Raw genomic sequence first — 27,445 nt, 5'->3', positions numbered from 1 at the left:
CTCTGACTGACTTATTTCACTTAGCATAATACCCTCCAAGTTCTTAATCTTTGAGGTAGGTAAGGATTATTGTTATTGGTACAAATCCCCAGTAATTGTGAAAATAGTACTGGAAAGGGGGAGGCACTTGGGTGTCTCAGTCAGTTGAGCATATGACTCTTGATTTCAGCTCAGGTCACGATCCCAGGGTTGTAGGATGGAGCCCCAAGTTGGGCTCTGCTCTGAGTGTGGAGGCTGCTTGGGATTCTCTCTCTCTCTCTCTCTCTCTCTCTCTCTCTTGCTCTCTCACTCTCTCTCTCCCCCCGCTTCCCTCCCTTTGCCCCTCTACCTGCCCCTCTCTCTCAAATAAAAAACAAAAAGAATATTGGAAAGGAGTATATAAAATATACAGGTAAGCAACTATTTTGGAATATTCTCAGACACTTTGGAAGTTCACGGGGCGCCTGGGTGGCTCAGTCTGTTGAGTGTCCGACCTTGGCTCAGGTCATGATCTTGCGGTCTGTGAGTTCGAGCCCCACATCGGACTCTGTGTTGACAGCTCAGAGCTTGGAGTCTGCTTTGGATTCTGTGTTTCCCTCCCTACCTGCCCCTCCCCTGCTCATGCTCTGTCTCTCTCTGTCAAAAAAATAAATAAACATTAAAAAATTAAAAAAAGAAACTTTGGAAGTTCTTATTTACATATACAATAGCCCCCTCTTATCTGTGGGGGATACTTTCCAAGACCCCTAGTGGTTTGCCACAGATAATACAGAACTCTATATACTATGTTTTTTCCTATAAGCATATACCTATGATAGAGCTTAATTTATAAATTAGGCATAATAAGAGACTAACAACAGTAACTATAAGAAAATAGAACCACTAAAGTAATATACTGTAATAAAAAAGTTATGTGAACATGGTCTCTCTCAAAATATCTTATTGTGTTCTACTCATCCTTTTCTTCTTGTGCTGATGTGAGATAATAAAATGCCTACATGATGAGGTGAAGTCAGGTGAATGCTGTAGGCACAGTGACATAGCATTAGGCTACTATTGACCCTCTGAGACTACATCAGGAGGATCATCTGCTTCCAGGTGGTGGTTGACCTGGGGTAACTGAAACCTTGGAAAATGAAACCGCAGATAAGGGGGACTACTGTGAATGGAATGCTCACTACCAATCAAACTTAACGACTTTTTTTAGGCATCCAAAGGAGTTTTACCACATTTTGGACAAATTGACATTGCTAATCTTATTTCAGTCAGCGTGCATTTTGGATAGGAAAAACTGACACTTCAAAACATTTATCATTAACTTTTCATCATTTCATGTTTTTTCTTATCTAATTTGTGTGAATTTGAAATGCTCTACTGCACTCCTTTAAGATATTTTTAAAAATAAAAATGATTCTTATTAAAATATGTTTCACCACTTTTTTGTGGTGAAGTATATAACCTAAAATTTCCCATTTTAATCTAAGCATACATTCTGTGGCATTAAATGCATTCACATTGTTGTGAAAACATTATTACCATGCATCCAGAATTTTTACATCTTTCCAAATTGAAATTCTGTATCCATTAAGCATTAACTCTCTCTCCATCTCCCTCTTCCTTAGCCTCTGGCAGCCACCATTCTATTTCTGTCTCCATGAATGTAACTGCTCTAGGTACCTCATGTAAGTGGAATCATAACGGTATTTGTCCCTTTGTGCATGGCTGAATTCACTTGTCATCATGTTTTCAAGTTTCATTCGGGGTGCAGCATATGGCACAATTGCTTTCCTCTAGGGCTAAACAATATTCCACTGCATGTGTGGACCACAGTTTGTTTATTCATTCTTCTGTTGATGGACATTTGGGTTGCTTCCACCTGTTGGCTATTGTGGTTATGCCTACTTTTAATTAAAGATTTTTGTTATTCAAAATACTATTGAAGAACCTCAGTGAGTAAACTTGTGATAAGATGGTTGAAAATATGGATGTGATTATTTCCATAATTATTTTTATTATCATTCATTATCATTCCTTTGACATGCTCAAGGTATTTTATTTGTAAATATTTATTGCCTTCACTTGAAAGTCTTATAATTTATCGAGTCCCTATCTATACTATAGTTTAAATGCTGAAAAGATAGACCAGGCATAAATGTGAAGGAGGTCATGGCCAGATTTAGTATGCAAATGTAAATTATTTGACCTGTGAGTGTGTATAAAATTTGTAAAAATTAGTTACAAGCACCTATAAATGATGAGTTTTTACACTAAATTCTGCATTTTTGATTCCTCAGAAAATCTGGAACAGCTAGCAATGTATTGGATCACCCTTCCATATGACAACATTTTGTGGAGCTTAGTGGCAGTTGCAACTTTTAGACAAAATTCATACTCTTCAGTGGAACATAGATTCTGTATGATCCACTTTTTTCAGTTATGTATTCTTAGGCTCTAACACAGACCTGTCTTCTAGATCTGTGTGCACTTGACATATGAGTAGTCCAAACTCAGGCATGCTGTGTGAAATTCACACAGGAATTCAAAGAGTCAGCATGAAAAAAATATGACAAAGTATCTTATCAATAATTTTGGTATTGACTATAATTTTAAATGGCAGTATTTTGGTTAAATAAATTACTAAACTATCTTTAACCTGTTTATTTTTACCTGTTCTTTAAATGTAGCTACTAGATAATTTAAGATTATATAATGAACCTCACATTAAATTTTTGACAGTGCTGCTCTTGATGTTTATGGTTTAATAGACGGGTTCTAAGCTCTGTAGCCCATAGGCTAAATCTGACTGGTCACCGTTTTTGGTATGATCCACAAGTGAAGAATGATTTCCACAAATGAATATTTGCTATCTGTTTGATTGTAGGGAACACTAGTTTTGAACCCCAATTAAGTGAAATGTTATTCTCCCCAAAGAATTTCACTTTACCCAGTAGTAAACCTATATTATAAAATATTGTACACAATTATTATTATATTTTGAAATTTATAAAAAATATATGGAAATTTATTTATTTTTCTTGTTATTTAAATTCTGATGTTTTAGCCTTGATTTTGCCTCTTAGTGTGCAATACCTAAAGTATTTACTATGTCTTTTTAGAGAAAAAGTTTATTAACTGCTGGTCCAATAGGGAACTGATGCAGGCACTTTTGGAAGGAATGGAAATGCTTTAGATTCTGAGAGACAAGAGTTCTAATCTTACTCAATGATCTGATGTCTGAGTCTTAGTTTTCTCATCTATAAAATGACTGTAGCAATTCCTTTCTGGATCATTTTGAAAATTAAGTAAGATGCTCTATGAGATGTTTTGTGGAAATGGTGGTTCTTGCATTTTCTCTGCCTATGATGCTCTTCCTTATCAACCTGACTCAGTTACTTCTTGCCTGTTTTTAGCCTAATAACATGTCAGAGGAACATTTCCTTCTCTTGCCTGAGCCTAGGTTGGCTGTCCCCAGAAATCCCATACTTCTACTTGCTGCTGTGTATCACATGTCTGTCTCTGCTTTCTAAGATTTTAAGCTCTATGTCGGAAGTGTCTCACAAAGCCACTATATCCTAGGACTGACACATAATAAGAATTCAGTACATATTTTTTGGATCATGATGCAAAATGCTGTACACATGACACATACAAAACTCAGGAAGATTCAGGAGGAGAATTCTTTTTTCCACAGAGATTTCACAGTTTGTGTCTGGAGATTTGGGTCATGTTTTGGAACAAATAGTTTAAACATACTTTACTCGGCCCTCTGTAATAGTTGGATTTTCTCAATCATCTTTATTAAATGCTTAGCACAGTGCCTGGCACATGGTAAGCCCTCAATACATTTTTTCTTCTCTAATGATGGATGATGATGATGATGGTGAATATTGAATATCAAAATTATCAAATTATCTAGGTGCTAGATAAAGTTTAGAAGTCAAAAATTCTGGAAAACAGGTAGGAATCCATTTTAGGGTAAATAAATCAATTGTCCCAACATCCAAATTCAAACCACTGTTCAATACTAAAATCTTAGCTTTATTTTTTTAATGAGCAAGATTTGAAATACAGGACAGTTAAAAACTTAGAACCCAGGTCAAGTTCTGAAAACCAAAATGAATTTTTAACATATCTTGAATTTACATGTTAGGTGCAGATTTATACAATAAATGTCTATTTGCCTAAAAAAAAAAACTTTGGTAGGAATGACAACTGAGAGTTGTGGCTCCTATTCAGAACGTAAGACAACACCAGGGAAGGAAAAGCATGTCATAAAGTCCGCATTAGGCTTTGACACAGGAATGGACATTAGGCTCTAGAGAGGGTAGAACTGATAATAAAATTCAGCCCCAAGGTTCCCTTTTCCACCCTTTCCTAACCTTGTAATGAAGGTCATCCAATATATAATTTTAAAAGGCCAGATGTAGATGAATTAAGATGCCACCAGAAGATGGAGTCATTATTCTCCTTAATATTATGTATATATTGAACCACACTTCAGATATTTCTGTAATTTCTTTTGAGAATTCTGTAATTTCCCAAGTCTTCAGTTCTGTTCAGTTCAACCAGTATTTGTCAAGTATCTACTATGTGCCAAGCAAAAGAGATACAGAGACGGATATAGACTCAGAGCCTACTTCAGAGGACCTCGCAGTCTGGTGGAAGAAATGACTGTAAGAGATACCTATTCACTGCATAAATGCTATGATAGCACCCTGCACAGTTACTGTAGAAGCATGGCAAGGGTATCAGAGATGGGCTCCTATGCCTAGGACTGAAAATAAACCACAGCAGTCCTCCTGGATGAAGTAAACCAGAGCAGACTTTGTGTGTGAGTGATTGAATGAGGGTGTGTATGTGTGGTACAACCCAGATTTATGGCAATCTACTATTTATTTACCCTTTTATTTTTCCCAACCCAGAGCAAAACTTAGGGTTATAACACAGTAATTATGGTGGTGATTCCCAGTGTTGAGGGAGAAGACTCAGAATGGGATGAGGGGATGTAAAGAATGGATTTTGAGATTCTTTCAGAATTTCAGGGTGCAGGGGCACTGATGAGTATCATAATGTGGAAATTTCTGTGGCATAGCATAAGGGCAGATCAGAGTTGTGATGGGGATGGAGATGCGGCAAGTGAGGAGGAAGAAGCCAGATGAGACCAGGATAAGGAACTTGAGTTTTTATCCTGTAAACAGTAGGGAATCATTAAGCGGATAGTGACATGGTCAGATTTTTGCCTTAAGTTAGAGCTTAAAAAAAGAGGTAAAACCAAAATGTAGGTATGTATGTTTTTTCTTATTCAAGATTTTAAGTTTTTGATCAAGTATTGAGAAAATATCCAATTTTTAGGTCTGCATTCCTATATGGCAACAATATGCTAGAGATCAATACCAGCTGATACATTGTATGAGAACTAGAGGATCTTTTTTTCCTCAGTGACCACACATTAAAGTTCATGGAAGGATTCTGTCTCAATTTTGGTCACTCCTAAATAAATCCAGGTATTTTTCTGTGTTTAGTCAGGACTGAGCCAATTGTCCCACTCCCTAGTGGCAGAGTTTGCCATGATTTTTATCTCTTAACTAGAACCAAATGGAATGGGAAAAGGATCAATAACCTCAAGGACGACTTAGGCTAAAGAGTGGAGAGTCTTGGCCCATTTCCTGGTATAGTGGAAAGACAGTAACCAAAACAAATGTGTGAGCTGATGTGCTAGTGTTGTGAATAGACTCCTCCAGCAACACAAAATGGATGACCAATTGCCTCAGGAAAGGCAACCTGAAGAGGGGTTAGAGAAGACTCTATCAAGCAGAGAAATAGAGGAAGAGAATTTTCCTGAAACAGTCCTAAAGGTCATTTGTTATCTCAGCCTAATTATTTCACTCTCAAGCATGTCCTGGTTTGGACAGTAGATCACCCAGTCACCTGTGTGACATATAGAGCAAGTATGGGGAAGACATCTCACCTTCCAGCAGAATCGTTGTCCACTTTTTTTGAAACACAGCTACTCTTTATCTCTCAGCTTGACTTGCAGTTGGAGGTGGCCATGTGACTAAGTTCTCTTCAATGAAATGGCAGCAAAAGTGATGTGTTCCCAGGAGCAAAAGGGCTAAGGAAGTATGCAAATAAAAAGACACTGTGCTCCTTACTCTAGCCCAAACTTCTTGTTTGAAAAATTTTGAAAAGGTTGGATGAAATTTTTTTTATGTTTATTTATTTGTGAGAGAGAGAAAGAACATGAGTGGGGGAGGGGCAGAGAGAGAGGGAGACACAGAATCCGAAGCAGGCTCCAGGCTCTGAGCTGGCAGCACTGAGCCTGACGAAGAGCTCAAACTCACGAGCTGTGAGATTGTGACCTGAGCCGAAGTCGGGTGCTTAACTGACTGAACCACCCAGGTGTCCCAAGTTGGGTGAAATTTTAATACCTGTAAGTACTAGGTAGTTATAGATCTCCTTAAGATGTTTTTTATAGAACATTTGAAAGCATTGCCATGCAACAAAAAGCAAGCTGCCAAATAATATGGCAGTGATACCATTTCTATAAACATAAAATCCATATATAATTTATATGTACTTATATTTCTATATGTGTACATAGGAAGAGATCTAACCTATAAAATCTAAAACTGTTAATACTATTCATTAATTATTATATCAATTGTGTTAGAATGCACAAATAGATATTTTAAGATTGGAAAAATAACATTGGGTATTAATTTTGATAATTCTAGAGATGAAGTGAAAGTTAGGAATTACACAAGTGACTTCAATATGTTTCACTAATGATTTCTGACATTTGATAGATTTTAAACCAGTTTCTTTTTTTGTGCAAACCTCGAAAATAAATTCTCCTAAAGTCTCCAAATGTAATTTATTTTCTTATTAATGTTATAAAAAATCAGTTCATGTTAATAGAATTCTGATTTTTTAACCTTGTGCTTTCATAATCATATGCTTTAATATGGAGGAAAAATGTGCCAATTTGTCTGTTACGATCTAGCTGTTTCCTTCATTTATTAATCATATTTTCTGATGTACCCAAGACATAATTAAAAACCATGGGCACAGGGGGCAGACATGCCTGGATTTGAATCATAGTTCTTCAATTTTCTTTGCTTTGTGTTCAAGAGCAAGTTACTTAACCTCTTTCAGCATCATTTACATAACTTCCTGAAGTGCTTTTGAGGGTTAAATGCTACAATGTGTCTGCAGTGCCCAGAATAGTGGGACAGAGTAGACAATAAGAGGCCCACTCTTATCTCTTACCCTGCCTTTGCTTTCATCTCAGTTCACTTTTAAGAAGCAGTAAATATAATTTAATGCAGTTATTAAATAAGAATTCATAAACCTTCCATTGCCCTATCCATTTGTACCACCCATTCTCTCAAAACAGTTTAGTAGGCTGTTGGCAATTTTAAAAGCAAAGAAGCTAATATTATTTGATCTTCTGTTTTGTCTCTTTTTGTAAATTATTGTTTTCCTTTGAATTATATTTTATCTAGTAAGATTGAGATATGGGGCACCTGGGTGGCTCAGTCAGTTGAGTGTCCAACTTTGGCTCAGGTCACAATCTCACATTTGTGGGTTCCAACCTGGCATCTGCTGACAGCTCAGAGCCTGGAGTCTGCTTCGGATTCTGTGTCTCCCTCTCTCTCTGCCTCTCCCCTGCTTGCGTTCTGTCTCTCTCTCTCAAAAAATAAAACATTAAAAATTTTGTAAGATGTATTTATTTTTTTAATAAATATTTTTAAAAATTTTTTATTGCTTATTCATTTTTGACACAGACACAGAGAGTGAGCAGAAGGGGGACAGAAAGAAAGAGAGGGAGACACAGAATGTGAAGCAAGCTCCAGGCTCTTCGGGGCTCAAACTCACAAATTGTGAGATCATGACCTTGATGTCAGGCACTTGACTGAGCCATCCCGGTGCCCCTTAAAGTTTTAGACAAAATGAAAAAAATGGAAATTAAGTTGGGGCAAATGTGGAAGGAGAGCAGATTTTTAAAATAAGTAGTAAATCAGATATATTGGTCAGTATCAAAGAAGCAATATTAGAAAGAGCCTGTTTTTTATTACAAGATTCATGCAAGTGTATGTATTAATAATACAGAAAATTTAGTGTATAGAAATAAGCTGATGTAAATAGGAAAAAAGAGTGTTATACCAACCATAATCTCACTATTCTGAGTAGCTATTTTCAACGGTTTGGTGTATGCCCTTTTTTATACCGATATATATATTTAAAATCTTACTTACTTTTTGAGACTTGCTATTTTGCAGCTAATACATTGTTACCACTTTCCATTATAAAATATTCCTTAGCATTATTTTATTTAAACATTTTTTAAATGTTTATTTATTTTTGAGAGAGACAGACAGAGCACGAGCATGAGCAGGGGAGGGGCAGGGAGAGAGACAGACACAGAATCCTAAGCAGGATCCAGGCTCCGATCTGCCAGCACAGAGCCCAACACGGGGCTGGAACCCATGAACTGTGAGATCATGACCTGAGCCTAAGTTGGACGCTTAACCAACTGAGCCACCCAGGCGCCCCTCCATCCATCATAAATGGATGATTATATTCTAGTTTATAGGTTTTTTTTTTTTTACTAATCCCCTTAATTTTGAACATTTACATATTATATGTTCTCTTTACTGTTGCAAACATCGTTTTATCATTGTTTCAGTCAATTTTTGGGTGTATGTCCATAATTATTTCCTATTGAAAAATTTCTAGAATTGGAAATTTTGGATCAAAGCTTGTGCACATTTTATTTTTTATTTATTTATTTTTTTTAATGTTTATTTATTTTTGAGACAGAGAGAGACAGAGCATGAACGGGGGAGGGGCAGAGAGAGAGGGAGACACAGAATCGGAAGCAGGCTCCAGGCTCTGAGCCATCAGCCCAGAGCCCGTTGCGGGGCTCAAACTCGCGGACTGCGAGATCGTGACCTGAGCTGAAGTCGGACGCTTAACCGACTGAGCCACCCAGGCGCCCCTGCTTGTGCACATTTTATTTTATTTTATTTTTTTTTTTTTTTAATTTTTTTTATTTTTTAATATATGAAATTTACTGTCAAATTGGTTTCCATACAACACCCAGTGCTCATCCCAAAAGGTGCCCTCCTCAATACCCATCACCCACCCTGCCCTCCCTCCCACCCCCCATCAACCCTCAGTTTGTTCTCAGTTTTTAACAGTCTCTTATGCTTTGGCTCTCTCCCACTCTAACCTCTTTTTTTTTTTTTTTTTTCCTTCCCCTCCCCCATGGGTTTCTGTTACGTTTCTCAGGATCCACATAAGAGTGAAACCATATGGTATCTGTCTTTCTCTGTATGGCTTATTTCACTTAGCATCACACTCTCCAGTTCCATCCATGTTGCTACAAAAGGCCATATTTCATTTTTTCTCATTGCCACGTAGTATTCCATTGTGTATATAAACCACAATTTCTTTATCCATTCATCAGTTGATGGACATTTAGGCTCTTTCCATAATTTGGCTATTGTTGAGAGTGCTGCTATAAACATTGGGGTACAAGTGCCCCTATGCATCAGTACTCCTGTATCCCTTGGATAAATTCCTAGCAGTGCTATTGCTGGGTCATAGGGTAGGTCTATTTTTAATTTTCTGAGGAACCTCCACACTGCTTTCCAGAGCGGCTGCACCAATTTGCATTTCCACCAACAGTGCAAGAGGGTTCCTGTTTCTCCACATCCTCTCCAGCATCTATAGTCCCCTGATTTCTTCATTTTGGCCACTCTGACTGGCGTGAGGTGGTATCTGAGTGTGGTTTTGATTTGTATTTCCCTGATAAGGAGCGACGTTGAACATCTTTTCATGTGCCTGTTGGCCATCCGGATGTCTTCTTTAGAGAAGTGTCTATTCATGTTTTCTGCCCATTTCTTCACTGGGTTATTTGTTTTTCGGGTGTGGAGTTTGATGAGCTCTTTATAGATTTTGGATACTAGCCCTTTGTCCGATGTGTCATTTGCAAATATCTTTTCCCATTCCGTTGGTTGCCTTTTAGTTTTGTTGGTTGTTTCCTTTGCTGTGCAGAAGCTTTTTATCTTCATAAGGTCCCAGTAATTCACTTTTGCTTTTAATTCCCTTGCCTCTGGGGATGTGTCGAGTAAGAGATTGCTACGGCTGAGGTCAGAGAGGTCTTTTCCTGCTTTCTCCTCTAAGGTTTTGATGGTTTCCTGTCTCACATTCAGGTCCTTTATCCATTTTGAGTTTATTTTTGTGAATGGTGTGAGAAAGTGGTCTAGTTTCAGCCTTCTGCATGTTGCTGTCCAGTTCTCCCAGCACCATTTGTTAAAGAGACTGTCTTTTTTCCATTGGATGTTCTTTCCTGCTTTGTCAAAGATGAGTTGGCCATACGTTTGTGGGTCTAGTTCTGGGGTTTCTATTCTATTCCATTGGTCTATGTGTCTGTTTTTATGCCAATACCATGCTGTCTTGATGATGACAGCTTTGTAGTAGAGGCTAAAGTCTGGGATTGTGATGCCTCCTGCTTTGGTCTTCTTCTTCAAAATTACTTTGGCTATTCGGGGCCTTTTGTGGTTCCATATGAATTTTAGGATTGCTTGTTCTAGTTTCGAGAAGAATGCTGGTGCAATTTTGATTGGGATTGCATTGAATGTGTAGATAGCTTTGGGTAGTATTGACATTTTGACAATATTTATTCTTCCAATCCATGAGCAGGGAATGTCTTTCCATTTCTTTATATCTTCTTCAATTACCTGCATAAGCTTTCTATAGTTTTCAGCATACAGATCTTTTACATCTTTGGTTAGATTTATTCCTAGGTATTTTATGCTTCTTGGTGCAATTGTGAATGGGATCAGTTTCTTCATTTGTCTTTCTGTTGCTTCATTGTTAGTGTATAAGAATGCAACTGATTTCTGCACGTTGATGTTGTATCCTGCAACTTTGCTGAATTCATGTATCAGTTCTAGCAGACTTTTGGTGGAGTCTATCGGATTTTCCATGTATAATATCATGTCATCTGCAAGAAGCGAAAGCTTGACTTCATCTTTGCCAATTTTGATGCCTTTGATTTCCTTTTGTTGTCTGATTGCTGATGCTAGAACTTCCAGCACTATATTAAACAACAGCGGTGAGAGTGGGCATCCCTGTCGTGTTCCTGATCTCAGGGAAAAAGCTCTCAGTTTTTCCCCGTTGAGGATGATGTTAGCTGTGGGCTTTTCATAAATGGCCTTTATGATCTTTAAGTATGTTCCTTCTATCCCAACTTTCTCAAGGGTTTTTATTAAGAAAGGGTGCTGGATTTTGTCAAAGGCCTTTTCTGCATCGATTGACAGGATCATATGGTTCTTCTCTTTTTTTTTGTTAATGTGATGTATCACGTTGATCGATTTGCGAATGTTGAACCAGCCCTGCATCCCAGGAATGAATCCCACTTGATCATGGTGAATAATTCTTTTTATATGCTGTTGAATTCGATTTGCTAGTATCTTATTGAGAATTTTTGCATCCATATTCATCAGAGATATTGGCCTGTAGTTCTCTTTTTTTACTGGGTCTCTGTCTGGTTTAGGAATCAAAGTAATACTGGCTTCATAGAATGAGTCTGGAAGTTTTCCTTCCCTTTCTATTTCTTGGAATAGCTTGAGAAGGATAGGTATTATCTCTGCTTTAAACGTCTGGTAGAACTCCCCTGGGAAGCCATCTGGTCCTGGACTCTTATTTGTTGAGAGATTTTTGATAACCGATTCAATTTCTTCGCTGGTTATGGGTCTGTTCAAGCTTTCTATTTCCTCCTGATTGAGTTTTGGAAGAGTGTGGGTGTTTAGGAATTTGTCCATTTCTTCCAGGTTGTCCAATTTGTTGGCATATAATTTTTCATAGTATTCCCTGATAATTGTTTGTATCTCTGAGGGATTGGTTGTAATCATTCCATTTTCATTCATGATTTTATCTATTTGGGTCATCTCCCTTTTCTTTTTGAGAAGCCTGGCTAGAGGTTTGTCAATTTTGTTTATTTTTTCAAAAAACCAACTCTTGGTTTCGTTGATCTGCTCTACCGTTTTTTTAGATTCTATATTGTTTATTTCTGCTCTGATCTTTATTATTTCTCTTCTTCTGCTGGGTTTAGGCTGCCTTTGCTGTTCTGCTTCTATTTCCTTTAGGTGTGCTGTTAGATTTTGTATTTGGGATTTTTCTTGTTTCTTGAGATAGGCCTGGATTGCAATGTATTTTCCTCTCAGGACTGCCTTCGCTGCGTCCCAAAGCGTTTGGATTGTTGTATTTTCATTTTCATTTGTTTCCATATATTTTTTAATTTCTTCTCTAATTGCCTGGTTGACCCACTCATTCGTTAGTAGGGTGTTCTTTAACCTCCATGCTTTTGGAGGTTTTCCAGACTTTTTCCTGTGGTTGATTTCAAGCTTCATAGCATTGTGGTCTGAAAGTATGCATGGTATAATTTCAATTCTTGTAAACTTATGAAGGGCTGTTTTGTGACCCAGTATATGATCTATCTTGGAGAATGTTCCATGTGCACTCGAGAAGAAAGTATATTCTGTTGCTTTGGGATGCAGAGTTCTAAATATATCTGTCAAGTCCATCTGATCCAATGTATCATTCAGGGCCCTTGTTTCTTTATTGACTGTGTGTCTAGATGATCTATCCATTTCTGTAAGTGGGGTGTTAAAGTCCCCTGCAATGACCACATTCTTATCAATAAGGTTGCTTATGTTTATGAGTAATTGTTTTATATATCTGGGGGCTCCGGTATTTGGCGCATAGACATTTATAATAGTTAGCTCTTCCTGATGGATAGACCCTGTGATTATTATATAATGCCCTTCTTCATCTCTTGTTACAGCCTTTAAGTTTGTCTGATATAAGTATGGCTACTCCAGCTTTCTTTTGGCTTCCAGTAGCATGATAAATAGTTCTCCATCCCCTCACTCTCAATCTAAAGGTGTCCTCAGATCTAAAATGAGTCTCTTGTAGACAGCAAATACATGGGTCTTGTTTTTGTATCCATTCTGATACCCTATGTCTTTTAGTTGGTGCATTTAATCCATTTACATTCAGTGTTATTATAGAAAGATACGGGTTTAGAGTCATTGTGATGTCTGTATGTTTTATGCTTGTAGTGATGTCTCTGGTACTTTGTCTCACAGGATCCCCCTTAGGATCTCTTGTAGGGCTGGTTTCGTGGTGACAAATTCCTTCAGTTTTTGTTTGTTTGGGAAGACCTTTATCTCTCCTTCTATTCTAAATGACAGACTTGCTGGATAAAGGATTCTCGGCTGCATATTTTTTCTGTTTAGCACACTGTAGATATCGTGCCAAGCCTTTCTGGCCTGCCAAGTTTCAAAGGAGAGATCAGTCACGAGTCTTATAGGTCTCCCTTTATATGTGAAGGCACGTTTATCCCTTGCTGCTTTCAGAATTTTCTCTTTATCCTTGTATTTTGCCAGTTTCACTATGATATGTCGTGCAGAAGATCGATTCAAGTTACGTCTGAAGGGAGTTCTCTGTGCCTCTTGGATTTCAATGCCTTTTTCCTTCCCCAGTTCAGGGAAGTTCTCAGCTATAATTTCTTCAAGTACCCCTTCAGCACCTTTCCCTCTCTCTTCCTCCTCTGGGATACCAATTATGCGTATATTATTTCTTTTTAGTGTATCACTTAGTTCTCTAATTTTCCCCTCATACTCCTGGATTTTTTTATCTCTCTTTCTTTCAGCTTCCTCTTTCTCCATAACTTTATCTTCTAGTTCGCCTATTCTCTCCTCTGCCTCTTCAAGCCGAGCTGTCGTGGTTTCCATTTTGTTTTGCATTTCATTTAAAGCGTTTTTCAGCTCCTCGTGACTGGTCCTTAGTCCCTTGATCTCTGTAGCAAGAGATTCTCTGCTGTCCTGTATACTGTTTGCAAGCCCAGCGATTAATTTTATGACTATTATTCTAAATTCACTTTCTGTTACATTATTTAAATCCTTTTTGATCAGTTCATTCGCTGTTGTTATTTCCTGGAGATTCTTCTGAGGGGAATTCTTCCGTTTGGTCATTTTGGATAGTCCCTGGAGTGGTGAGGACCTGCAGGGCACTTCCCCTGTGCTGTGGTGTATAACTGGAGTTGGTGGGCGGGGCCGCAGTCAGACCTGATGTCTGCCCCCAGCCCACCGCTGGGGCCACAGTCAGACTGGTGTGTGCCTTCTCTTCCCCTCTCCTAGGGGCGGGATTCACCGTGGGGTGGCGTGGCCCGTCTGGGCTACTTGCACACTGCCAGGCTTGTGGTGCTGGGGATCTGGCGTATTAGCTGGGGTGGGTAGGCAAGGTGCACGGGGGCTGGAGGGGCAGGCTTAGCTCGCTTCTCCTTAGGTGATCCACTTCAGGAGGGGCCCTGTGGCAGCGGGAGGGAGTCAGATCCGCTGCCGGAGGTTTGGCTCCGCAGAAGCACAGAGTTGGGTGTTTGCGCTGCGCGAGCAAGTTCCCTGGCAGGAACTGGTTCCCTTTGGGATTTTGGCTGGGGGATGGGCGGGGGAGATGGCGCTGGCGAGCGCCTTTGTTCCCCGCCAAGCTGAGCTCTGCCATCTGTCCGGGGGCTCAGCAGCTCTCCCTCCCTTTGTCCTCCAGCCTTCCCGCTTTCTGAGCAGAGCTGTTAACTTATGACCTCCCAGACGCTAAGTCGCGCTTGCTGTCAGAACACAGTCCGTCCGGCCCCTCCGCTTTTGCCAGCCAGACTCGGGGGCTCCGCTTGGCCGGCGAGCCGCCCCTCCGCCCCGGCTCCCTCCCGCCAGTCCGTGGAGCGCGCACCGCCTCGCAGCCCTTCCTACCCTCTTCCGTGGGCCTCTCGTCTGCGCTTGGCTCCGGAGACTCCGTTCAGCTAATCCTCTGGCGGTTTTCTCCACATTTTAAAGATTTGATATACGTTGCCAAATTTGCCTCTAAATGCTGTAGCATTTGTGTCTTCACCAGCAATACATGAAAGTATCATTTTCCCTGTATTCATTAATCCTTAAATTCACTAATCCTTATCATTAGAAATCTTTTTGATCATTGTTTTAGGTTCAATTATTTTATTAGTTGTAATATTGAACTTTTTTATGCATTTATTCTTTTGCCATTTGTATTTTTTTCTTTTATAAATTGTGTGTTCATTTTCTTTGCTCCTAGTATCTTTGGTGTTTATCTTTTCCTTAATAATTTTTTTAATCTACCTGACATGGATGGACCTAGAGGGTATTATGCTAAGTGAATTAAGGTCAGACTGAGAAAGACAAATGCAATATGATTCCACTCATGAATGGAATCTAAAAAATGAGTAAACAAACTAAAAGCAGAATTAGAACTATAAATGCAGCGAACAAACTAAACTGATGGTTGCCAGAGGGGAGAGGGGTCAGGGTTTGGGCAAGATGGGTGAAGCTGATGGGAGATACAAGCCTCCACTTGTGGAATGAGTAAGTCATGGGAATAAAAAGCAGAGCATAAAGAATACAGTCAATACTGTAATAGAGATATAATGGGACAGATGGTAGCTGTGCTTGTGGTGAACATAGCATCATATATAAACTTGTAAAATCACTAAATAAAAAAAGCAACAGTAAATAATTTTTAGTGTACCTCAAAGTGCTTTTATTAGGGGTATTGACTTATTGTCACATTGCAAATATTTTCTCAGTGTATTGTTGCTTTTCAATTTTATTAAATCTACTTTTCGAGGTACATAAGTTCAGGACTTTGATTTAATTAAATTTACCCATATTAGACTTGGAGAGATATTTTCCTTTCAGACTTTACAAATCAGAAATTATCTTCTAGTACTCTTATTAAATTTAAATTTTGAAGTCACCAAAAGCGTGTAAAGTAAAAAGCGGATCTGACGTATTTTCTGAAGTTTTAGTAAGTTGTCCATGCCGGTGCTGCCTATTTAACAATCCACCCTTTCCTTGTTGATTTGAAATTCAGACCACAGTCCTTTATCTGATTACCCTGGGGCCAGATATATTTTGGATTTTAGAAAAGTAATGTAGTACATTGACCATATGTTATGTCACAACCTCAGTGAGGTATGAAACAGTTCCATGGAATGAATGAATCACTTTAATATTTTCACAGTGAAACATTCACATTAAGTGGGAGAAGTAGAGTTTATAAATCAGTCCTTGCTGCTTTTGCTGCCTGATCAGTTCCGAAAACAATCCAGTTTTCAGAGAATGTTGGATTTTGGAGTTGTGGCTAAGAGAGAGTGGACTTACATTGCATTTAATGTGTAATAAAGCCCTAAGTATACACATTGTGTCTGTTTTGATCTGTTTTTTTAGTTCCGTCTTATGCTACACACTGTGATATAGTACTGTAATGATTTTAATATACATTTTAATATTAGTCTTACTGTTTCTTCTTTTTTCCCCAGAAATGTCTTGGTCATTATTTTTTTAGATGTATTACAGAATATCTTTTTCAAGGTACAAAGAAATTACATCGGAGAATTGTAGATTAATTTGGGAGAAGCACAGCAAGTAAGGTTGAGCTATGTTGGTGACTGAGAGTTATGCTACCTCTATCTGGGTACTGTCTATTGTAAACTCTTAGAGGTCCATCCTCAACTCTCAAGACCAGTTTGAGAAGTGTTGGTCTCTTGTCACATTTCCAGAAGTATATTTGGCTGGATACCCCTGAGGTGCTCTTATGGTTATCAATAATATCTATTAGCATCTTAAGGGCTCTTAGGTACTATTCTATAAAGAAACACACTTATCTTGATTAAACCTAGTGTTTAAGAAAATTACTTGACTGGAAAATCCCTATTTCATAACACTGAACAAATCGCTTAGGAAATAGTTGTCTAATGAAAAATAAAAGCATTCTGAATCTGAGGATTCTTATTCATCACTAAATCCGTCATAGGTATTTATTGAATGTCTGCTGTCTGCCCATTATAGTTGAATGTACTGAAGATATGAAAACATTTTATCCTTGCCACGGGGACAGACAGGCACCAGGAAAAACTATTAGGGACTGCTGAACTGCAATTCTTACTGCCCTCGGAAGGTACAGAGGCATCTCATTGATATTCATATCACAGAACCAATATAGTGCATTGATTATATCAACATTGGAATTTAGTAAATATACTAGATAAAAGAGTGAAATAAAGGGGGGGTAGCACGATCTGTAGTATATGGTAGTATATTTTAGCTCATATATGCATAGAGAGAGAGGACGAAGCCAGAATGGACTTCATAGACAAAGATGGACCAAAGCTGGTCCGCAAAGGATTGATGAAGATAGATTTTCTCCACCACTGCAGGCAATAATGATTGGAAATATGCTTCTTGGAGATGTAAAGTGCATCACACTGAGTCTAACCCATATGCAGACAGTTTTCTGTAAGGATAGTGGCCTATCTGGCTTATCCTCTTTGGGCCTCAGAATCCTAACTACAGTTTGCAAAGAATTTTCTGATTCAGATAGTCACTTTAGTGAGTGACAGAAAATGGGGTTTATTGCTTGGTGTAAAGAAATGAAATGTTCTAGTGTTGGAAACAGTGCAGGACTAGAGTATCTGAAGTGACAGGGTAAGCAGACACAATACAGAAGTGGCCTGCCACACTTTCTTGTCACCTGAACTCTCAAGTTTATTTGGAGAATTCATAAACAACTAAAATGGTTCCTTTGCTACCCTTGATTGGCCTACCCAATTTGGTTGGTGCCAGTTTATCAATTTCCTCCCCAAATGTACAGTCTGACTGTTTTATTTCTATCCTGTGTCTTATAAATCCTGTTTTCGCTTTTGTTCCTTGGCTCAGTCTAACAACAGACTCTCTCATATGTGTGTACACAATTTGTGTGCAAAATGACTACCTGACTTTCAGTTATTTTCTGACATTGATACTTTCTTCCTGAGCTCTTGCCCATTGGATCATTGGGGGGACGGGAATAACTGAATGTTTGATTCAGTTTAAGGCTTAGTCTGATTTGATCATTTAAATAGCTTTTTTTAGGTCATTCTTTCTCTCAGATAGACTCTTTCCTTCAGGTATATGGACCAAGGGATTGTGTGACTTTCATATCCTCAAGGCATTGGGGAAAGGGACCCCTGGCTTCTAGCCGGACCATTGGAATGTATATACATTGTCATGGCAGCTGCTTGCCAGTGGAAGGATATCCCTTGTTCAGTTAGTTGCTGGATGCTTTTCTGGTCTGCAACATGTGAACTTATAGGCCCATTCTTTAGGCTCAGGCTCTTTTTTAGGGTGGTGCTTTGTAGATGATCCACCCTAAACTTGACTTCCTCTGGTATTAGAGAACCCCACCCCAAGGTCTGACTGACACCTAATTGGCCTTGGCTTGAGTGGTCTGTGGTGCTACTCTCACTATAGAGCCATATTTCCCTCACTATGCCCATAGTCTATAGCAAACTTCTCAGCTTACTTCCAAGTAGCTACTTCCAAGTCCTAAGACACATAGGAACCAAGGGTTGTTCAGGTAAGCTAAACCTCAGGTCTCCCTCTGGCAGCCTATACCATGTCATCTTGTCGATGTGACTATGTCCTAGTGCTATAGGACAGCTCCCTCCCTGTGTCCATACTGAGGGGAAGGAAGCAGAAGACCCTTTGGTCCCAGAATTGTTTCCATTGATCTGATACTTTTCTTCCTCCCCAAGTAACACCCTATAGAAGGGGGACTTAATACTTAATTTTTCTGGCTATTTTATACTTTCTTCTCTTTCTGAGACTTCTTCCTACATTTTCTCTAGGACAGAAGGAAATGGCATGCTCCAATTTTTTTTTCTACATTGTATCTTCCTTATTCTTAATTCTAGCAAACCTTTAACAGCAGTCAGTCATTATTCTTAATTTATAAGGGACATTTATGGGCTGAGTCTTCTAAGTTTAGCTTTTTATATGCTGAGAGGAGTTAAGGGTTTTCTTGAGAGGCAGATCATCTCTAAACGCAATGGTCTGGTTTTCAAGGATATTGTTTCGTTGCACAATTTTGTCATACATGTCAGAACTGATATTATTGTGAAAAATCCTAAGAACATCTAGGGTAGTTGGGGCAGTTTTGTACTTGGAAAGACAAAAAAAAAGTGTGTTGATAATTTTTAAACCATTACCCCTGTTACATTACCCATTATAATACCGTAAGGACTGTATTTTTTTAAAGTTTATTTATTTTGAGAGAGAGAGCACACACACACACACACACACACACACACACACACACACACAAGCAAGCAGAGGAAGGGCAGAGAGACTGGGGAGATGGAGTCCTAAACAGGCCCCAGAATGGTCATCTCAGAGTCCCACACGGGGCTTAATCCTGCCAACTGCGAGATCATGACCTGAGCCAAAACCAAGAATCATATGCTTAACGGACTGAGCCACCCCAGGTGCCCTTATAATACCCGAAGGACTTTAAACTTGGCATATTATTAAGACATTTGAATTGAATACCTTGAATTGCAAGAAACAGAGACTCCTTCAGATCTCCTAAAGTAATGAGGCATTTATGATGAGGACATACATAATATATCTGATAGGGTTTGTGGGTTTTTTTTTTTTTAATGTTTATTTTTGAGACAGAGAGAGACAGAACACGAACGGGGGAGGGGCAGAGAGAGAGGGAGAAACAGAATCAGAAGCAGGCTCCAGGCTCTGAGCCATCAGCCCAGAGCCCGACGCGGGGCTCGACCTCACGGACCACGAGATCGTGACCTGAGCTGAAGTCGGACGCTTAACCGACTGAGCCAGCCACCCAGGCGCCCCAGGGTTTGTGGGTTTCAATCAGTGGGATCTGTCTCGGGATAGCTTAGGCAAAAATAATTTAATGGGATGGCAGGTGGTTGTAAATGAAATTTAAAGAAAGACCAAAGAAAGGGGCTGTAGAAAAACCAGAATAGCTCCAGACATCCAGATCTAAGAATGTCTCTTTAAGGTGCTGTTAATGGGCCAGATTCTCTCCAACTGTTGATGTCTCTCTGTGGTTCCCTTCTTAACACTGTATCTCTTGAAGAAAGAAGCTGATTGGTGTAGGAAGAGGTCATGGACCCCCCACCCCTTGGCTTGGATAGCATGGTCCCTCCAAAATTGCATGCAGTAGTAGAAGAAATGGAGTAGAGACAGTTTGAGAGGATGAGCTGAGTTCACTTTAGGTCATGTGGCATTCCAGTTGTGACAGATGTCTGGGCGAAAGTTTATAATCTGGCATGTGAGTCAGGGCTAACTCAGTGCCACTTTTCCCATAGAAAGTGAAAGGGCTAAAATTTGCTTATAACTAATTAAAAAAAAAAAACAGAAAAGAAAAGAGATTTTTAAAACAGTTTATTTAAAAAAAAATTTTTTTTTAAATGGTTATTTGTTTTTGAAGGAGAGAGAGACAGAGCATGAGCCGGGGGAAGGAAAGAGAGAGAGGGAGACTCAGAATCCAAAGCAGGCTCAAGGCTCTGAGCTGACAACTCAGAGCCTGAGGGTGGTGGTGGTTTAAACTCACAAACCGTGAGATCATGACCTGAGCATAAGACAGATGCTTCACCAACTGAGCCACCCGAGCGTCCCAAAACAGTTTGTTCCTTTAATTAAATGTTAAATAAATTGTAGGTAAAGTATTATATAGAATAGAATTGTCTTTTGCATCCTTTTAGACAAAATGTTTAAAAAACCTTTTAAAGTGTTACTGTTTTAAAATGGTGGTGATGTTTTTGTTTGCTGGTTTTTAAGTATACAAAGATTTCTTTTGTAAGTGCTCCCTTAAAACAAACTGTCCTCAAGAAGATACAGGCTATGGTAAAAGCAGCTTTTTTTTTTTTTTTTTTTCCAGAGAATTAGCAAGGACAGGAGAGGAATCCCTGGCTGTAGAAGGCCTGGGCTGTATAAACCTCACTATTGCCCTGTGTCTCAGAACTAACCTGTGGCAGAGCCTGAATTCACAGCCAGTTTTGAACTAAGGGTTCTGCTTCTTCCCCAAGTCTGGAAGTGGCACTCTTGAATTTCTTTACAGAAGGGACTTAAGTGAGACAACCTGGCTGGAAGTGGAGGCCAGGTCAGGATTTAGTTAAGGGATGTCTAAGACTGGAACTGAGGTAAGAGTATACAGCTTGAGAAGATGAGGCTGAACCAAGGCAAAGCTAAGAACTGAATGATATAAAGTTGTCACTATACCATCATCACAACACTAGCATTTTACATATAAACTCCACTGTATAATTCAGTTTAGAAATAGATTATGTGTGGGATCACACCAGCCATCTTTGTTCTTGTTCCCCAGTATGAAAGCTTCCTTCCAGTCAGACCATTGCCTTAGGCTGACTCGCTTGGATCAGCTTTGCCCTTCTCTGTCTTCCTTCAAGACTCAGCTTGTATTCTCTCCTCTCCCTCCTGAGGCCATGTCAAGTCACTTCACTAACTGTATTTAGAACAAATTTTATCATGTAACTAATTACTAATTAGCAACATTAATTAATATTTACTAATAACATTGTCCTATATTATTACTTATTTTCCTAGCTAGATACTACCCATTGTTTCTGCCTTTCCATCTCCACCTTAAATAATATTTTTGACCTTTGTACTTGTAGATTGTGTTGTTTATACCTCCGTTTGACAATTAATTATGATCTACATCATGCATACATCATTTCTCACTTCCTATTGTTTTCATTGTCTCCTCAATTGTATCTCACTTTGCTATTAACCAAGTTGTATGTGGCAAATGTCTAGCACAGTTGTTGCATGTGGAAGCATATTATATTATTTAATGCTGTGGCTTTCTAAATTGTGAGGTGAAATGAGATCAGTTGCATTCAGCCATAGACTCCCAGCACTTTCTTTACCTACATTTCCAACTTTATCTAATTAAGAGCTAAGCTTTTGTTTAAAGATTTTAGAGACCATCTCCCCTGGCCCCAAATGAAGACCATTTATTAAACAGATCTACATGTATTTTTTGTTTGCTCAATCTAATTGCAAATCCTGAATCCTGGTCTGCTGCTTCTTCGCAGTTCCTAGTTTGATTTTAAATAAATTAGTTGGTTTTTAATAAATACTAAGATGAAATAAATAAGACTATGATAATATTTATATCTTATGAATTTTACATTCAGTTCAATTCTAAAGGGTATTTAATTTTTAAGTAAAAAAAATAGTTCAAATTTCCTTAACTTATCACAAGTGTTGAACACATAAAATCATGCCTTAGAGAAGTTCACCCACATGCGCGCGCGCACACACACACACACACACACACACACACACGCACACACACACACTTTGAGAGTTCCAAGAATAACCCTGAATATTAATGGCCCAAACAGATAGTGTTCATTTGACATGTTGACTTGTTCACCAGATCAATTTTGTACTTTGAACTTTTCAAACCATTGCCTATATTTTGGCTTCATCTTTGTTGACAGGTAGGAAACCAAAAACATCAGCCTGATTCACTTTAAAATGGCATAGACTCATTATCATTTTGCTTCTTGAGCAAATATTTTTGTGTGTATGGACACTCTGTATCAATTCCATTAAGGCATTTTCAGATACAAATGATTTAGGTTGACAAAATTCAGTTTTTCCTGGACATCCATGATACCAAATAGTGGCTTCCCCCACACTCCTAGCAGCCACCCTCCTGTTCCCATACATAAATGGCAGCCAGCAATGGCTGGAAACAAAGGACTCTCTCCCAGTCTCTGAATACAGTGACATTCATTCTGAGAGAAGCAGGGGCAGCTTTTTGAAAGCCGACTTCTTCAGCTCGACAATAACACACAATGAGTTATTGACTTGTTTATATACGGAGCTCTTTTCAGTAACTAACTCTGACTCCCACAGTCTGGACAAATGATTGATTTCGTGGTTAGAAAAAGAGAAAGCTCTTGCGCTAAACTCTGTAGTGCAAACTACTTCTTCCCCATTTGTTCCTTAAATGAATAGGACCTTATTAAAATGCACTTTCCAAAAAAATACCTGCAGCTGGCCTTTATAACCATGTTTTGTATATATAAATAAGTAATTTGTCCCAGTCTTTTGTATATTAACAGACCATTGGGAAACTTGTCAATATATATGAACGCTGATTGTCCTGTTGTTTATGCTAAACTGTATTTCCTATATTGATCTGCATGTAATATATGGATCAAATAATTTATTATCAAATCAATTTACCAGCCAAAAAGTTAGATTTTTGATAGAAAGATAGATTCCGTTTTCGTGTTGTGTTACATTGATTTATTAAGGACATTATACACAACGCATATCATCTACTTCACAATTGAATCACTAGCTGTTCTGAATACAGAGAAAAGTACGTGCAGAACTGTAGTTCAGAGTGCTGAGAGTATGGTTGGGCTCTTTGGTTAGCACCTATCTAGAATGTTAATATGTAGTTAAGTAGACAGATCATACCAGCTTGTTTGATTACTGTGCCTTTTTAAAAGGTATTAATAATTGGACTCCAGAGTTTATTTAAAGTTATTTTCTACTATAAAATATATTTTATTTGATCTTACTGTCATGTTAAAACTTTTACACAGTTAAAACTTTTTAATCTTTATGGTTTTTATAAAGTACATCTTTAAAATATTTGGGGGAGAAGTTAAAAAAAAAAACAAGAAAAGCCGTGTACTGTTAATGACACACACAAAAGATCACTGCTGCTTTGTCTGTATTTCTCCAGAAGGAGGTCTTGAATCTGTTGTCCTCTCTAGGATGCCCATAGTTGAGCTTCCTGAACCAGCAAATGTTTGAAGAATTCCTCAAATTAAGAGCACTTTTTATTATAGTCACAACAGGCTATATATGTTATATAGAACTATATATTACCAAATTATGACCCTTTAGGGCTTTAGAGAAAATATAATGCCTGCTACCTTAGCATTAATAGTTTTATATAAAATAGATATAGTCAGAAAGGTAAAAGTCATTGGGAATCATTTCATTGACACCTGTTGCTTCAGGTACAGTTCTGCGGACTTTTTTCTTAATTCCTGAACAGGCTAAGGTAAACTTACTTCTTTTTAATCTTGTTTCTCTAACCAGAGGATTTTTTTTGAAGCATTTTCTGTTCAGTTTTATTTGACAGAGACATTATGTTTCTTGTTTTTTTTTCCATTTCTGCTACTGTCTTTCACTAGTCTCTTGATTGTTCTAGTATGGTTACCATTAATATTAATGAGACCAACTTTAACCTAATTTTGGACAGCTAATATTTGTTACATATTTTTAAAATCTTAGCAACAACACCTGACGAAAATGGTAAATTAAACCTTCCTATTTAGCTTTAGATTTTGATGTACACAATGAATATTTAAGGATGTTTTCTTACATTTAAAAAGGGTAAGATACAGTTAGAACAAAGTGTTTCTCACTGCCTTATTTGGTAGAGACTTGTTTTTTCATAGTTACATACAAATTTTAGCCATCATTCTGTTTATTTTTTTTATTGAGGTATAATTGACATATAACATTATATTAGTTTCAGGTGTACAACAAAATGATTTGATATTTGTATATATTGCAAAATTACCACAATAAGTTTAGTTAACATCTGTCACCATATAATGTTATAATTTTTTTGTGTGTATAATGAGAATTTTTAAGATTTACTCTCTAAGCAATTTTCAAATATGCAATATAGTATTATTAACTATAGTTCTTATGCTATACATTACATCCCCATGACTTATTTATTTTAGAGCTGGAAATGTGTACCATTTGACCCTCTTTACTTGTTTCACCCACCTTCCACACCTTCCCCTGGCAATCAGCAATCTGTTCTATCTATGAGCTCAATATTTTTTTTGGAGGGGGGTGAATATTAAACATATAAATAAGATCATATGGTATTTGTCTTTCTCTGACTTATTTCACTTAGGACAATATCCTTTTTTTATTTTTAATTTGAAGTTTCTACCCTCTCTACATATGAAAAATTAGCCTCAGAAATATATAACCCATTGACAAAAATTATTTCATACATTTTAGATGAGAACAGTAAATCAAAAGCATACGATTTTGTCATAATGAAGAAACAAGATCTTCTCCTCCAAAGTGACAGGAGAGAAAAATCCTGTGATTGTTGTCATGACATGGGTCTTGAAGAAAAGATGCTATTAGCACTGCATATTATTTTTTAAAAAAAATTTTTAAGTTTCTATTTATTTATTTTGAGAGAAAGAGAGAGACAGCATGAGCAGGGGAGGGGCAGAGAGAGGGAGAGAAATTCCAAAAAGGCTCCTCACGGTCAGCGCAGAGCCTGATGCGGGGCTTGAACTCATGAACCATGAGATCATGACCTGAGCCAAAATCAGGAGCCAGATGACTGAGCTGAGCCACCCAGGCACCCCAGCACTGCATATTACTTATACCTTATGGGGAAAATGTACTCTCTGAATTTGACTTTTTACTTTCAATAATTTTCTCTAGATGATTGTATTAAAATCTCTTTTGGAATGGCTGGTCTGTTTCCAGAAAAGGCCCATGTGTGTATCTTTATATTTTGTTAACTATTCATTTCTCAATATCTTACTGGATTCTCTATTTGGTATGCATATGATGTTTTCCAATAATGTTGATAGGTTTAGTCCTCAGCTTATGTAGATTGGTATAGTGCTTCTTCAGAAGTTGAATATTAGAATGAGGTGATTTTTCCAACTGTGGTGCTTTCGAAGGTAAAAAAATTCCCACCTTTTAAAGAGTTATGTGGAAGCAGTTCTAAATGTCACGCCTCTGGGAAACCTCATTAAAATCTGACTTACTGCTGGGGCACCAAAGAGTTTAGTAGCTCTGTTTTTGTTGTGTTTTGCTTTCCTGCAAAAAAAGATCTGCTCTCAATGTTTGTGCATTTGGAAATTAAATTTATAAGAAATGGATGAGTTTGGTGAATATTTCCCAGTCCTTCTTCTTCACCCATCTCTCCCTGAGATGAGAATCCCCCCATTAAGAAATAGCCATGGAGACTTGACACAACTATATTGTGCCACCACTCACACACAGGCTTCCATGAGGTAGATATTTGACTTTTTTTAACATTATGTTTTTATATTACTTCAGTACAGGAAAAAATATTCTTTGGGGAAAGTGATCCTAAGAATAATTTCACATAATGATTTTTTTTCCAGTTTAATTGACATGTAATTGACTTAGAGCACTGTATAAGTTTAAGATATACAGCATAATGACTTGACTTTCATATATATTGTGAAATGATTACCACAAGAAGTTTAGTTAACATCCGTCATCCTATTAGGCGCGCGCACACACACACACACACACACACACAAGAAAAACACCGTGTTTTATCCTTGTGATGAGAACTCTTAGGATCTACTCTTTTAACAACTTTCAGATATACCATTCAGCATTGTTAACTGTAGTCATCATGTTGTATATTACATGATGATTATTTGGTAACAAACTTGTTTTTACCTGTTCTCAATCTAGGACAGGGATCAGCAAATGTTGCCTGCTGAGCAAATTCAGCCTGCCACTTTTTGTCTGTTTTTAAGTTTTACTGAGGCATAGCTACATTCATTCCCTTATGTGTTGTCTATTTCATGCTACAAAGGCAGAATTGAGCAATTGCAACAGAGACTGTATGCCCTACCGCCCAAGCCTAAAGTATTTAGTCTCTGGCCCTTTACAGACATGTTTGTCAACTCCTTGTCTAGGGTGATCATCAAAATCACCTAAGGATTCCTGGACTTTTCCCCTCTACCAGGACAGAATCTAGGATATACTGAGCTATATTACCTGTCATTGGATGAAGAGTTCACAGTTTTGATACTATTCTTGTAGCATATGTCCATAACTAGATTGAGGAAACTGTATTATTGATTCCCACCCCTGTTTTATCTCAAGTATATGGGTTTTGAAGCAAGGTATGGATTAAAGATTCATGTTAACTCAAACATTATTTTCCAAGTATACAATTGAGAAACACGAATTAAAGCAATAACATTAACAAAACAAGCAAAACAAAACAAAAGCATGGCCATTATTCATTCTTAGTCCTCAACAAAGAGATACAACATGGCAAGTCCCTTTCTTGAGAGTTGTTAAATATTCCAATTCACAAGTTTTTGTATTAGGCTGTTTCTTTCTTTCTATTAATACCAGTTTGCTGAGTGAATATTATTGTGTTAGTTCAGCTTTTTCCTTTCATTGAAAATAGCTTCTGTTTCAATGGGGATTATTTATAAAGAAATACAGAATGGACACATTCACCTTTTATAACATATGGGTTAGCAGCAATAGTAGACCTTTATCTGCCTTTGTAAGTGGATCAGGTTGTAGGTAACTGTTCAGGTATTTAAGATACACTATTTTTTGTCATGAAATACTATAAGTCATTTTGAACTGTTCTAGAGTGTTTGAATTGATGTTTGCTTTTGGTTTATGTTCCTGAATTTTTATTCTGATCTAACAGCAGCCAATTTATTCCCTACTGGCAATGAAAAATTGTAATAGGAAACTATCAG

The 27,445-nt window shown here is 37.9% G+C and overlaps 1 protein-coding gene across 2 annotated transcripts in view; it reads left to right on the top strand.

The window, feature by feature from the left end:
• DCDC1 (doublecortin domain containing 1) overlaps positions 1-27,445 on the top strand; it is a 490,317-nt gene that overhangs the window by 203,764 nt on the left and 259,108 nt on the right. The gene's annotated exons all lie outside the window — the stretch shown is intronic.

The sequence above is a fragment of the Panthera tigris genome, chromosome D1 (genome assembly GCF_018350195.1).
Source record: "Panthera tigris isolate Pti1 chromosome D1, P.tigris_Pti1_mat1.1, whole genome shotgun sequence".
In the NCBI taxonomy this organism is placed as follows: Eukaryota; Metazoa; Chordata; class Mammalia; order Carnivora; family Felidae; genus Panthera; species Panthera tigris.
This window is presented reverse-complemented; position numbering and strand designations above follow the sequence as displayed.